At 35.6% G+C, this 14,911-nt stretch overlaps 2 pseudogenes; one reads left to right on the top strand and one right to left on the bottom strand.

The window, feature by feature from the left end:
* Positions 1-4,866: 4,866 nt before the first annotated feature.
* Positions 4,867-5,469, top strand: LOC149549870 (uncharacterized; annotated as a pseudogene).
* A 5,943-nt stretch (positions 5,470-11,412) lies between these two features.
* Positions 11,413-13,108, bottom strand: LOC149549869 (putative UPF0481 protein At3g02645; annotated as a pseudogene).
* Positions 13,109-14,911: the final 1,803 nt, after the last annotated feature.

Here is a 14,911-nt window from a genome sequence, read left to right as displayed (position 1 = left end):
AGTGACAGTAGAGTGCCCAGTGCAGGTGATTTGTTACAGGAGAGTCAAGACCTTGTTAAGACTATCAAGGATAATCTAACTAAGGCACAAAATCAGCAAAAGCAGTATGCAGATCAGAAGAGGAATGAGCAGACTTTTGAGGTTGGAGACATGGTGTATCTTATGTTGCAGCCTTACCGTCAATCCACTCTCAAGAAGAGTGGTGCCGAGAAACTCAAGCCATGATACTATGGTCCATTTAGGATTATCAGGAAAGTGGGAGAGGTGGCTTATGAGTTAGACTTGCCGACGGAGAGCAAGGTGCACAATTTTTTTCATGTGTCACGCCTCAAAAAGGCGCTAGGGCATCATATTGTGCCTTCTACAGTACTACCACCCCTGGATGATGAGGGAAAACTTGTTTTGATACCAGAGGCTATCATTGATTTTAGAGAGAGGAACTTGAGGAAACGTACCATCTGAGAATATTTGGTGAAGTGGAAGGATTTGCCGATAGAGGATGCTACTTGGGAGAGCGAGGAGATTTTACAGCATCCAGAGTTGAGATTGCTTGAGGACAAGCAATTTCAAGGAGGGCGGACTGTGATGTCCCCTTCTAGCTAGAGACATCACTTTAGCTGGTGATTAGCCTATCAAAGACCCTCATAGGCTAATAAGATTGGATAGAGGGTCACCTTGCTGTGGAGATCCTCCAAGGACCAGAGCAGAGTACTCTTCTGGGTTGCCAGAGTTTGTTTATGATGAGTTTTCCTTTGAGTTTGGCTTGGTCAGGCTATTTTTAGCAATTTTGGAGTTATAAAGATAGACCCCTTCTATTTTTAGAAAAGGGGTATGGTCATATGCAGTTCTATCATGTTAGCTCCCAGTCCAAACGACATTCAAAAATGTTGAGTAATAATGGAGATATTAATGTTTATTTAGTTAAAATAAACATTATTAGTTTTGAGCCTATATGGTTAAGTTATAATATATAACTTAAGTGAGGGTCATGATATCATAAAAGGGGCCATCGTTTCAATTAATTGTGGGTCCAAGCTTATGGAAAAATTAAAAGGGTTTTTCTAAGTTTTAATGTAATAACATTTTTTATGTTATTATTATATCTTTTATCCCACATTGAGCGTGGAGACTCATTTTGGAGTTGAGGAGTCCTTATAAACAAACCTTGTCCTCCTTCAAGAGCAGGTTATGAGAAGTACTTAAAAACTTTGCCTTGTGAAATTTCTTGAAGTTGTGGCAACAAGGGTTTCTACAAGTTTGAGAAGAATTTAGACTGTGGAGGACGTAGTATCTTCAGAGTTGATGCAATTTGAGAGTGTGAAATATCACTTGAATTTTGCCTATGAGTTGACTTCATTCTGGAGTCAATATTGTGTTTAGTAGGAAAGAATTGGATGAATCTGTTACAAGTTGGACGGAGTTATAACAGCAGCTACAGTGCTGTGAACAGTACAGCGCTACAGTGAATTAAAAATCAAAGATTTAATATTGCAGTTTTTGATAGGCGCTGCCCAATGAGGAAGCAACTAGCAGTGTGGTTGCGTATCGGAGACAAAAATCAGGGAAACAAACAGTGATCAGCGTAGAGCCTATTTGGGGTTCTTACACGCACGCACACACACACACACACACCCACACCCCCTCTCTCTCTCTCTCTCTCTCTCTCTCTCTCCTTTCCATCTCACTCTTTATCTATTCTCACTCTCTCTTTCTCCCTCCCACCCCCTTCCAATCTCCCTCTTTCTCCCTACTCTCCCCTTAACCTCTCTCACTCTACATTTATCATCACTCTCTCTCTCTCTCTCTTTCTCTTTTACTCTCTATTTCTCTCTCCTATTTCTTTCTTTCTATCTCCTCTTCCCTTGACCCATCTCTCTCTCTCTCTCTCTCTCTCTCTCTCTCTCTCTCTCTCTCTCATGTACAAACACACAATTTTTCTTAGTCCATGCTATGAGATTTGGGACTGATTTGTCAAGATTGTCTTGTAAGAGCTAAATAATGCTTGTAACCCTTAAAATAATTTGGGCTGTAATGATGTGCTTATCGCAAACATTAGGATCCTAGAAAATATTGCTGTGATAACAAATGATGGAGATAATCTTGGAATTCCATTGATCTTGTATCCTAATGCCTTCATAATGTTATTTGTGTTAATCATTTAGTATACAACTTATGTTTTATATTAATGATTACTATAATTGTTTGTTCTTCGTAGAAGGAAATCAAATATTTATACTTTCATTAAATGGTACCATTTTATAATCAAACTTCCATTTCATTTGTGTGGACTAAAGTAGTTATTGCATATATTGAATGTTGCTAGCGGATAAAATTGATTGAATAAGCATATTTTGATAGCTTATATATCTTTCTTTTATACGATATAATTATGATTTCTTTATAGTAATAGTGATGATGTATTCTTGCAAAATGAATGGCATAACTTTTGATGCATAATTATTTGCCAAATTATTGTCAGCAAAGAAATTTTGGTAGTGTTAGATTTAGATATTTTAGTTTCAGAGCAATTTAATATATTATGATTGACTTGATCACTAATAGTGGAATGCTACAACCATGATGAATATTTTCATACTAATATTTCTTAATTTGTCAATTGAATTATATAGTTTCCAAATATTTATGTAGGATATCTATGTACTATAAGATCACCATTTTTCAATTATTGAAGTTAAAACTTAGCATCTAAAGAGCCTAATAAACTAATTCTAAAATTAAAGATAGTAACACAACTATAGTACTATGAAACACAACATTCCTTAGAATATAACTAATAAACACATATATAATTATATAATCTCATTTTCAAGTTATATATATTTATAGTATTTCTCCACATAAAACACAAATATCAACGAAGGTTGAATTATAAATAATGTTTATCAAATTTTCTATCTTAAAACTTCCTTTCAAGGTTATGTAAGGGAATGGTATTCACTGATCCATTTTCACATACATCTAATATCATTTTCTTAACAATGGATTTTCTTTTGTTTTCTACAACCAAAAAAAAAAGTTTGTGCAAGAACTCTCCACCTAATAACTTTGTTGGAGACAAACATCTATTAAATAGAAATACTAAGAAAATAATTACCAAGAGAATTTAAAAATGAAGCATATGCATCAATAACTAATGTAGTAAAAATATGTGAATAAGAAAATAAGGTTACTCTAATTTCTAAAGTAAGCTAAGCTTGACTCTCTAATTTTTGCTACTCGATTCTTATTATACGTCATTATATTTTCCAATAGCGAATCCACTACTGAATTTATTTATCCGAATGTTAAAAAGTAATCTGACAAACCAGGTCTCTGATTGGCCGATCTCTGTGTTAATCCGAAAAGCCATTAACAATTTAAAAATCCAAGAATAATGATGGTTAATCCCATAAACCATGTTGGCATAGCATATTGTGCTGACTCATATGAATCCTGAATTATTCTTTGTCAAAATCAAATCAACAAAAATGTTTTGATCCGTGTGCCCTTCAACGAAGAATTACATCAAACATGGAGGATGGATCCGACCAAATAAACATTGAATTGAACCATTCCCGGCACTTTTTTCAGGCACCGAATTTGTCTTCTCAGACGTCCGACACCACCGAAGTGTCATAACATTCCGGAGGCAAGTCTGAATGAAATAAGCCCATCGGCCGAAAAATATAAAATAAAGATTCGTGCATGCTCTGTTTTCTGAGTTTTCCGTCCTCCCCTGTTTTCAAATCATCGTATGGTATGAGAGCTTCAAGGAAAGATTGAGGACATGAGTGTGAGATTGGGGCAATTGTGTTTTCTCGGGGTTGTAAATAGCAAGAGTAAAACATAGAGCTATCAATAAAATACTTTTTGATCAGAGATAGTGTTTTGGAAAAAAAGAAATCTGAGTTTTACCAATTAACAAACATATAGCATCCCCTGTTTTCCCTTGTGGTGATTTCTTTTTGCTATTATTCATCTTCTTGTTGCTGCTATTAGATTTTCACAGTTTGATTACCGTTAAAAGAAGGATCTAAGTATTTTTTTTCAAGGTCTATATTAATTTGGATTGATGCACTTGACGAAGTTTCCACCCATGCTAGTCAAATTAATGACCATAGTCTAAGTTTAAAAGCTACAGTATTACTGTTGGAGAAGAGAGATTTACGGGATTTGTTTCTATCTATAGAATATTATTTATGGAGAATGCATACTTTGTGGGGTTCGTCTAGATTCGTCTTAATCTATGCCTTCTTCTAATTAAGGCTTATGTATCTCTATATGTAGAGCTGTTGTAATCTCTTGATACACACAAAAATGAATATAACATCCTCTCTCCCTTCTCCACTGGACATAGGCTACGGCCGAACCACATACATCTGTGTGTTATTTGATTAGTTTCTTTATGGTATTAGAGCGGGTCTTGGCCTGATTCCGTCACGAGAGACCCAAGATTTCTTCTTGGCCGCTCAATTTTTTCTGTTCCATTGTTTCAAGCTGTTTGCCTGCAAAAACCCTTTTTCGTGGCCATTTTTTGCCTGTCCCTGAGCCAAATCGAGGGTGTGTGGCCGTTTTTGCTTGTTCCTGAGCTGTTTTCTGTGCTCCTAGCGCGCGACCTGGCCTCTAAAACCCACGATCTTGCTCTGTTCTGCGCGATTTTGGGTTCTCTACAAACATCAAAGCCTCTTCTTACCGTGAGATCACTGGCCTTGCCATGTGATCTACCTTGAGATCTGCCCTCTTCAAATTCCGCACCTGCTCTACTAGTTCATGCGGGTTCCTTTATCCTCTGCCTTAGAAATCTGGTGTGTTCTGAATATGCGACAGAGACTTTCATCGTAAGTGTTTTTTCCTTGCTTTTTTTTCATGGCCGAGTTCGATTCAAATCCTAGTTGGAGACTTTCATCAGTTCTGTTAAATGGTATCAATTATGTAGCATGGTCTAGAGCTATTACTTTGTCACTTAGTGGCAAGAAAAAAATTGGTTTCATTAATGGTGATAAAAAGTGTCCTCAAGCTACTGAATTGAGATATGAGGATTGGATATCCAATGATTAGGTTGTTCGATCATGGTTACTCAATTTGATGGAAACTCATATTGCCAAAACGTTCACTTTTTCTAATTCAGCAAAAGAATTGTAGGATTCAATCGCTGAATTATATGGGAACCAAAATAATGCTGCCCATATTTTTGAACTCACTCTTGAAATTGCTGCAGCCCAACAAGGTGAGAAAACCTTTAGTGAACACCTTGGGAATCTTAAAAAACTGTAGGACGAATTGAACCTGTATCGTCCACATACCACTACTGCCCAAACTCTTTTGTAACAAGCTAAGGAGGATAAAATTTTCTCACTACTTTGTAGTCTGAAGCCTGAGTATGAATACATAAGGCACAATGTTCTGATGGATGCCGCATTACCCACTCTTGCTGGTGTTTGTGCTATTATTCAGCGAGAGGAAACTTGAAGAAAGACTATGAGCTCAGAATCCAAAACTTCAACGGAGAAGATTGAATCTAATGTCCTCTTAGCTGAAAAGGATGATAAAAGAAAGTCTCATTTTTTTGACAAAAACAAGAATGTTTCTCGCTATAAGGGTAAGAAGGAACTCTATCAATGTGATCACTGCAAGAAAACTGGGCATACCAAGGATCGTTGTTGGGAATTACATCCACATCTCAAATCTGAATATAAGGGTTGGAAGGATCATGCTGCTGTAGCCGAGACTTCTTTTTCAATCAATCAGTTGGGTCATCTTCTTCAACAACTCAGTAAGACTATCTCTTCTGGCAATAGTCTGTCCACTTCCTCTCACGTGTCAGGTAATCTTCATGCTTATCTTACTTCCAATTCCAAAATTAATTCCTAGATTATTGATTCCAGAGCTACAGATCATATGGCCAATAGTCCCTTCAGTAATCAATTTTATTTTGAAAATTGATAAGCATGATATCTCTGTTGCAAATGGAACTATTGTTTCAGCCTTAGGAAGTGGTAAAATTAGTTTATTTTCTCATAATCATCCATCTGATGCTTTGGTTGTTCCATCCTTCCCTATTCAACTTATGCTTGTTGGAAAAATTACAAATTCTTTAAATTGTGATGTCATATTTTCTCCAACATCTGTCATCTTTCAGGATCGCAAGTCGAAGAAGACGATTGGTAAAGGAACATACTCACACAGGTGGACTTTATTTTCTAAACTCCCTCAATAAGGCATATCATGCCAGTGGTGTAATTGAAAGTCACACTTTACATAAATGGCTTGGACATCCATCCAACCGTATCTTGTCAAAACTTTGTCCCTCTGCTTCTGTTGATTCTGATGTCTATGATGTTTGTCAATTTTCTAAACAAACACATTTACCTTTTGTCAATTCGTCTTCTATGTCTACTGAGTTGTTTGAATTAGTTCACTCTGACTTATGGGGACCTATGCCTATTGATTCTTATGATGGATATAAATATTTTGTGTTTTTCATTGATGATTTTTCTCGTGCTACCTAGTTATACTTGTTAAAATAAAAAACTGAAGTGACTTCTGTCTTCAAAGATTTTCATACTATGGTGTTTAATCAGTTTGGTGCTAAAATTAAAACTTTTAGGTTTGATAATGGTACCGAATATGTTAAAGAATCTTTTTCAGAATATCTTCAAAGCAAAGGCATTATTCATCAAACAAGTTGTGTCAGAACTCCACAACAAAATGGGGAGGCCGAAAGAAAGAATCGACACATCCTGGAAACAGTACAGGCCCTTATGTTTCAAACAAAGGTCCCAAAACAATATTGGTCTCATGGTGTATTGACCGCTGCATATTTGATCAACCATCTTCACAGCTGTGTTATTAAGTTCAAGTCACGATTGGAGATACTTGAAAACAAGATACCTAACATCTCACACTTGAGGGTATTCATATGTGTCTATTATGTGCACTAGCAAGCAATACATAGAGATAAGTTAGAAGCTCACTCTACTCAGTGTGTATTCTTTGGATATTCTTCCACTAAGAAAGGGCGCATATGTTATGATCCAATCACTTGTAAGATTTTCGTTTCACGTGATGTCCATTTTGTGGAATCTAAATCTTTTTTTAAAGCTTGTGTTGAATCTGGGAGTCGATCCCAGGGGGAGTCTGTATCTCACCCGGTTTCGCTTCCTACCATTACCAATAAGGATGCTATTCCTGATCATGATGTAGAAGTTACTGAAGCAACACCAATCCCCACATCTCCTCAAGCTACTTGACAATCGAGTAGAGCAACTCGTCCTCCAGAGCAAATGAAAGATTTCTTCACTTATCATGCTACATCTTATCCTATACAGGAACACCTGTCTTATAATAATATTTCTAAGTCTCACCTAGCTTTCTTGATTACCGTTGATCATACTCAAGAACCTAAAACTTTTAGACAAGCTAACTCCATTGCAGTTTGGAGGAAGTCTATGCAAGACGAGCTACAAGCTTTAGATGAAAATAACACATGGGAGATTGTTAAGCTACCTCTAGGAAGGAAAATTGTCGGATGTCGTTGGGTGTACAAAAATAAATACAATAGTGATGGTCCCTTAGAATGACATAAGGCCAGACTTGTTGCTAGAGGATTCACACAAACATATGGCGTAGATTACCATGAAATTTTTGTGCCTATTGCAAAGATGAACACATTACGGGTCCTCATTTCCCTTGCTGTCAATCAAGACTAGAAATTGTTTCAAATGGATGTCAAAAATGCATTCTTGCATGGTGATCTTAAAGAAGAGGTTTACATGAGCATCCCACCTGGGCATCCGCAAGAGGCCACATTTGGTTTAGTATGTAAGTTAAAAAAGGCAATCTACGGGCTTAAACAATCTCCAAGGGCCTGGTATGCTAAGCTTAGTTCTGTCCTTATGTTGAATGGGCTAAAACGAAGTAATGCAGATCCTTCTCTGTTTGTTAAAAAAAGTAACTCCGGTATTGTTGTTGTGCTGATTTATGTTGATGATATAGTCATTACTGGTGATGATCAAAATGCAATTTCTAAGCTAAAAATTCTGCTACACAATAGATTTTCCATTAAAGATTTGGGAACTTTGAAGTACTTTCTAGGATTAGAAGTTGCCTACTCAAAAAATGGCATCTTTCTTAATCAACAAAAGTATGTGCTAAATTTGTTACAAGAAACTAGTAAATTTGGACTCTAACCATCAGATACGCCAACGAATAATGGAGAAAAATTGGATGATACTAGTGCATTGTTGTCTGATATTGGTCAGTTTCAAAGGTTGGTTGGTCAGTTAATCTATTTAACCATTACTCAACCTGACCTTTGTTATGCAGTTATTTTGGTCAGTTGTTTCATGCATGCTCCCAAGGTTCAACATATGCATGCCATTACCAGAATTTTACAGTATCTGAAAGGGTCCCCAGGCAGAGGTATATGGATGCGTAAGACTGGCCATAATTCTATCACTGCCTATAGTGATGTTGATTGGGTAGGATCTCCCATTGATCGAAGGTCTACAACTGGCTATTGTACTTTTGTTGGAGGTAACTTGGTAACATGGAAAAGTAAAAAACAAAGTGTTGTTGCTTGTTTAAGTGCTGAAGCAGAATATAGAGCAATGGCATCAACTACAAGTGAAATTATAGGGCTTCACGCTCTGTTGCAGGACCTTGGTTATGATTCATCTCTACCCACTTCATTATTCTGTGATAATTAGGCTGCTATGCATATTGCTTCCAATCCAGTGTTTCGTGAGCGCACTAAACATATTGAAGTCAACTGTCATTTTGTTAGAGAGAATGTGCAAGCCAATGTCATCTGCACAACCTTTGTTCCTACAACTCAGCAATTGGTGGATATATTTACAAAAGGTCTTCTTGCTCTCAAGTTTCAAGAAATATTGTCCAAGTTGGGCTCTATTGACATTTTTGCACCAACTTGAGGGGGAGTGTTGGAGAAGAGAGATTTACGGGATTTGTTTCTATCTATAGATTGCTATTTATGGAGAACGCATACTTTGTGGGATTCTTCTGGATTTGTCTTAATCTATGCCTTCTTCTAATTAAGGCTGATGTATCTCTATATGTAGAGTTGTTGTAATCTCTTGATACACACGAAAATGAATATAACATCCTCTCTCCCTTCTCCAGTGGATGTAGGCTACGGCCGAACCACATACATCTGTGTGTATCTGTGTGCTATTTGATTATCTGTGTGTTATTTGATTAGTTTCTTTAATTACAAATTGAAGAAAGAAAGTTAGAAGTTGCTAGGAGATCGTTGCATAAAGTCTAGCCCTGTGTTAGAAGATCATAGTTCCGCTGAATATTATTACTTGTAGCCAAGATCAACATATAGTATTAGGCTATGCTAAAGTTATTCAATTTAAAGAAATGGATGAAGATTTAAAATCCACCATATTTTTCATGGGAACTCTGGGTGCAATCTCGCAGATTATCTTTTCTACGGTGCCCATGTTCAAGAGATCTATGACTATGAGTTTGGAAGACGACACGGGATTGGAGGATCAGCTTAAGAGCTTCCTGAGAGCCTCAGAATTTGCAAATATATATATACAGAATTTCCAATGTAGAATAAAATGCTTTGAAATATATATACAGAATTTCCAATGTAGAATAAAGTGCTTTGAGGGATGATCAATTCATTCAAATTATGCATTTCCGCTAGGCTTAACCATCAGCGATATTTGCAGTTATAGATATGTCAGGATGACAACGCCATAAAAAGTGAATGTGACTAAAAAGTGAAAAAGTTGAGAATGTTGCTATCATTAAATCAAAATATAAACAAATGAATTTGATGAACCCCACTTTTACGCTGTGAACCGTTGATTAGAAAAGTCAGGTTGACCTTTTCTTATATAAAACACCTTCCTATAAAAATGAAAATAAATATATCAATAATCTTTGCAAAACATCAAGTGGATTACTTGAATATACGTTAAGATATAAACTTGGTATCAAATTTATTAGCTGAGACAACTCTTGAGAATAAGATATAACATGTTAAAAATCATTTAGTTCTTTACAGTCTAATTCTTTACGAATTAATATAACTATTTCAAACACTCAGTGATGTCGGTATAGACATATTGTCTACCTGTGTTGACAAATTTAATTCCATTCCTACCATTCATAACTCCCCAACAGACAGGAAATGTTTTCTCGACTCCTCTAAATGATAGGCAGTTAATAATAGAGTACCAAATGTTGAATGTCCAGTGTTTAAGGACAATTAGGATCCCCGCTATGAAACACATGACAAAAACTGGTTTAGAAAAGTAACGCAAATAACCATTTTATACTAATCCCACAATTAGAAAGTGGAGGAGGTAGGGACTACCCTATCAACAATGCACTCATCAAGCAATTGCAAGATATGAGATTATTTTTATATTTTGGATTCCTCTCTTCCCCACTTTGATAGGGCCTAAATTTTTGTGGTGCCCACTCACATCAGATATCATCATTTGATCCTACGCAACAGCCTGCATTTCTCAAAACCTATGCCCAGAATGGTAATTTAATTTTCCATCTTTGGTATATCCTCAACATTTTATCTCAACAAAGAGTGATGTTTCTAACTATTAAAATAGTTGTAAAGATGTTAATTGATTAATTAATCTTAGGATTTTAAAATATTTTGAATGATATTATAATAAAATCCAGCAAATAAACTTTTTAAGAACTCTTGCAAATCTAGATTTTAATTTCCATGTAAAATGATATAAAAGTTTTATCTAAATTTCTAATCACAATAAACTTAATGATGAGTTTAGAATGTTTCAAAGAATCTCTCAAATATTTACAATGGACAAATTTATTTAAAAATGCCATCTAAAAACATAGAGAAAAAACAGACTTCGATTTTCTAAATCATTCAAAGATGGTACATATTTAAGATGCGTGAAAAAAATCTACACTCTCAAATTTCTTATATAATATTGACCTTCATTAATTTTTCATAGACACTAGAAGAAATGGCTATAAGATTGCCTAAAAAGTAAATGATGAGAGGAAATATAGAACCAAAAAAATAGAGTTACAAGAATAAAATATACTATATATTAGTTAAAGTAAAAAGTATATCAAAATTCTATAATCTCACAGGGTGGCTTAAAATCACTTATAACATATATAAAGTTTCAAAACCCTTCAATGAGATGAATATTAAGAATAAGAAGTTAAAGATCATTAATTCTTTAGCTTCCATTGTTAATAATTTAAGAATAACAATATTTAAAACATCGAGTACTGTCGGTCTAATCGCATTATCAGATGGAGATGTCTAGATGCGGATGGCTTAAACATCACACACTAAGACTTATTCCTACACTAAAGTGTTAAATAGTCAAGATTGTAATCTTAAATATTTAAGGATGACTGTCTAAATAGAGATATCTATTTGGACCCCCAAGATTTTAAAAGGCATACTACTTGTATAGCTGTTAACACTAAAATTACAAGTACGATCAAAGCATAGAAGAACCACCATGGCCTGGAACCATAAGTCATGATAAACTCTGACAACAGCCCAATAAAATCACCGCATAGACAACATCGATGTCTAAGAAAAGCCAAACGTTTCTGCCACTTCTTATGGTAACGATTAATGGATTCAGCAGCAATATCTATAGATTCGTACCTGGGAATTTCTGTGGGCGTCACCATGGATTTCCAAAGCTGAGCGATCTCTCCATCATTTCCAAGCTTGCCGGTGATGATGTCCTCCAGTCTCAAGATACCCACATCTCTAGCGCTGTCAACCAGGTCGGTCATTAGAATGGCATACCTCGTAACGGGTTTCTCATTTCCTTCGGAACATATTTCGAGGGTAATCAAGTTTCTGAGTATCACTTCTGATCTGTCATCTACTTTGAACTCGGGCAAAAACAGTGTGGAATTATTCTTGTCAAACTTAATGTGACTAATTCCACCCTCCACTTTCTCGAATTTCACTCCTCCCCTTCTTAGCTCCCATATTGATGGAACATGTTCTTCTATCCCCTCTTCTCTACCAAATATACTAAATAGGCAGTTGGTAAGTGAGTACAGCGTGTCAATTTATGCGGTCCCTAATGATATAGTGCAAAATGACAAATATGATCCCCAATATGAACAAAATGACAAATACGGGAGATAATACAAGGAGAAATACCCATTTCCTACAAGTGCTACTCGATATAGTTGTGTGCAACTGCATGATGAATTCTTTAATCTTGCAAATCATATTCTCTGTTCTGGCCGTTGTGTGCATGATGAATTCTTTAATCTTGCAAAGAAAATTCACAAACCAATAGCAAGATATGATATTCTCTGACTGGACATTGTCGGGGGCGGGGACTTGCTTGTCAACAATGTAGTCATGAAGCAATTGCAGGATATGAGAATATTCCGTGTCTTCAAGATTCTTCCATTCTGCTGCTTTGATGGGGAATAAGCTTTTTAGGGCCGGCTCAAAACACATATCATCATTTGACCCCAGAATTTCGAACCTGATTTTCTTCAAAACCCAGTGTGGTAGTTGATTTTCCAGCTTGAGCATATCTTTCACAATTTCTGTCAACAGAGGATGATGTCGTTCCCTGTTAAGAATACCATCAATGAAAACTGAGACTCCTTTCTCTTTACCTTCGTCTTCTCCAAACCTATCGAGGACATCGAGAACAAAACAGGCATCCCTCGCCATCATCCATGCCAGCACTTCACTGCTGAGTATCACTTCCTTACTAGCATAGCTTTCCTTTACTTTTTCCTGCATCTCTTCCTTCATAAACTTTTCCATCACCGATTTCAGGCCGCCTTTCCAGATGATTTTATGGTGCATTTTTCTTGCCACTTCTGACTTGAGAAGTTTCATGACATCATCGACTGCATCTTGTTGTGGGAAATGGTAGGGACCCAATGAGATGACTTGAGGAATATAGAACCCCTCAGCCTTATTCTTCAACAGAGGCTTTGGGACGGCATGAATGAGGCAATGACTGACTTTTGCTGGTCTCATCTCGCCCTCTAAACTTGATTCTACTTCAACAACCCACGAGTCCTCGTCAAAATTTTCCTTCTCATTTTTGTTCATATTTTCCATCTTCAACATTTACCAGGCCATCATTCAAGTAGATCTTTAATCATTCTTGCTGGAAATGTCCTCTCAAGACTCTTAACAATAAGACGAACGCTCGTTTTGTGATTTCCTAATCCTAAAATGATGCTCGTAAATGTGGATAGCCACTGGATTCTAGATCTCTGATTCCCATAGACCTCCTCTTTGGCTATGTTCTAACTCCATTTGTTTCTCCAACTTTCCTCCCCAAGGTGATCTTTAGTAGAGGACACCCTCATAGCATGCATTCCTGCAACTATTTCATCTTATCTTGAATGATAATTTCCTTTTATTTGAAGATATTCCCCAATGAGGACTTGCTCCATCCAGTGACTTATCTTCTAACACTTTCAAGTTTCTTTTCCAATCTGAACATTATCATACCTTCCACTTTAATCCCCCATCAATACCGAATATAGTTTGTAAAGTCTTGATGAGAATGTCACATTTTCTCATAAATGATGCTCGTAAATGTGGAACCTTGATGCCCAAAATGAATTCTTTCTTAGTATTCCTCATCGAAACAAGATGCTCGTGAGGATAGGATTTTGTACAAATGCTCATTGAAGACAAAATGAATGCTTGGTATTTTCATAGCAAAACAAGATGCTCGTGGAGGGAGAATTTTGGACAAATGCTCATTAAAGAAAATAGACTAAAATTACAACAAAACTTATTGAATTGGAATCTTGAGGCTAGTTCACACGCTGCCAAGCTACATGTCAGTGGTTACATAAAATAGACTGAATTTACCGCCAGTTTCTTCTTTGAAAACAGCCCGGGGTAGTGTATACGCACTCCAAGTTTTATGGCTGCAATCTGCACCTTACACATGTGTAAATTTGCACCTGGAACATTTTACATCAAATATTATATGATGGTCACTAATGTGATTCAAATAGTAGAATTTTGCACCTATCAAGGGTGCAAGGGTTAAGCCGATAGCCTTGTATACTTTTAATAATGTTCTCAATTTATATTCATATGCTATATCTTTTACTTCCCTACCCCATCTTTATATATTTCTCATTCACACACAGACACTACTTTCTTCCTCCTCCCCTTATCCTTCATTGTAAATGTATAGATATCCTTCTAATTTGTATTTCCTATACGAAATCGATAATATCTCTCTTCTTTAATAGTTCAAAGTATGTGAATATGTGATAAAAATGTATACAAAGAAAATACATCATGCGAATAAACTGTATACAAATTATACATATTATTATGTAATTCGAGTCAAACTCATTGAGACATATTTCATTAGTATGGTTCACCAAAATCCATCTTCCATACAATGAATAGAAGACTTTATCATTGGTTGCCATATTTCATGTGTAGACACTAGTATCATAGAATATAAAAGATCTTATTTTGCAAGAGGGATTCTTGTGAACTTCTACTCATGAAACATAGATAAACAGACAAGAAATTTGCAAACATCACAATTTGAAATAAAATTATATTATTAAGAGCATTTGATAATGCAGAAAAATTAATTTATAATATCTATTATATTAAAAATTATATTAAACTTATCTTAATATTTACATACAATTGTCATAGTAAACATTTTATTTTCCAATTATTCATTCATTCAAAAACTCATATAAAATAATATAATCTATTGTGCAATTAATGTAATCATATTATATTGAAAAATATATTACTTGCCTTTATATTTACATACAACTATCATGTTAAACATTTGATTTTCCAATTATCCATATATTAAAAAATTCATATAATAGGATATAGTCTAGTGTGAAATTAATGTAATCAAATTATATTCAA

This window comes from Cupressus sempervirens, chromosome 7, assembly GCF_028749045.1.
Source record: "Cupressus sempervirens isolate cs-2001-9-10 chromosome 7, ASM2874904v1, whole genome shotgun sequence".
NCBI lineage: Eukaryota > Viridiplantae > Streptophyta > Pinopsida > Cupressales > Cupressaceae > Cupressus > Cupressus sempervirens.
Note: the sequence above shows the minus strand (reverse complement) of the source record. Positions and strands in the feature narration are given on the sequence as shown.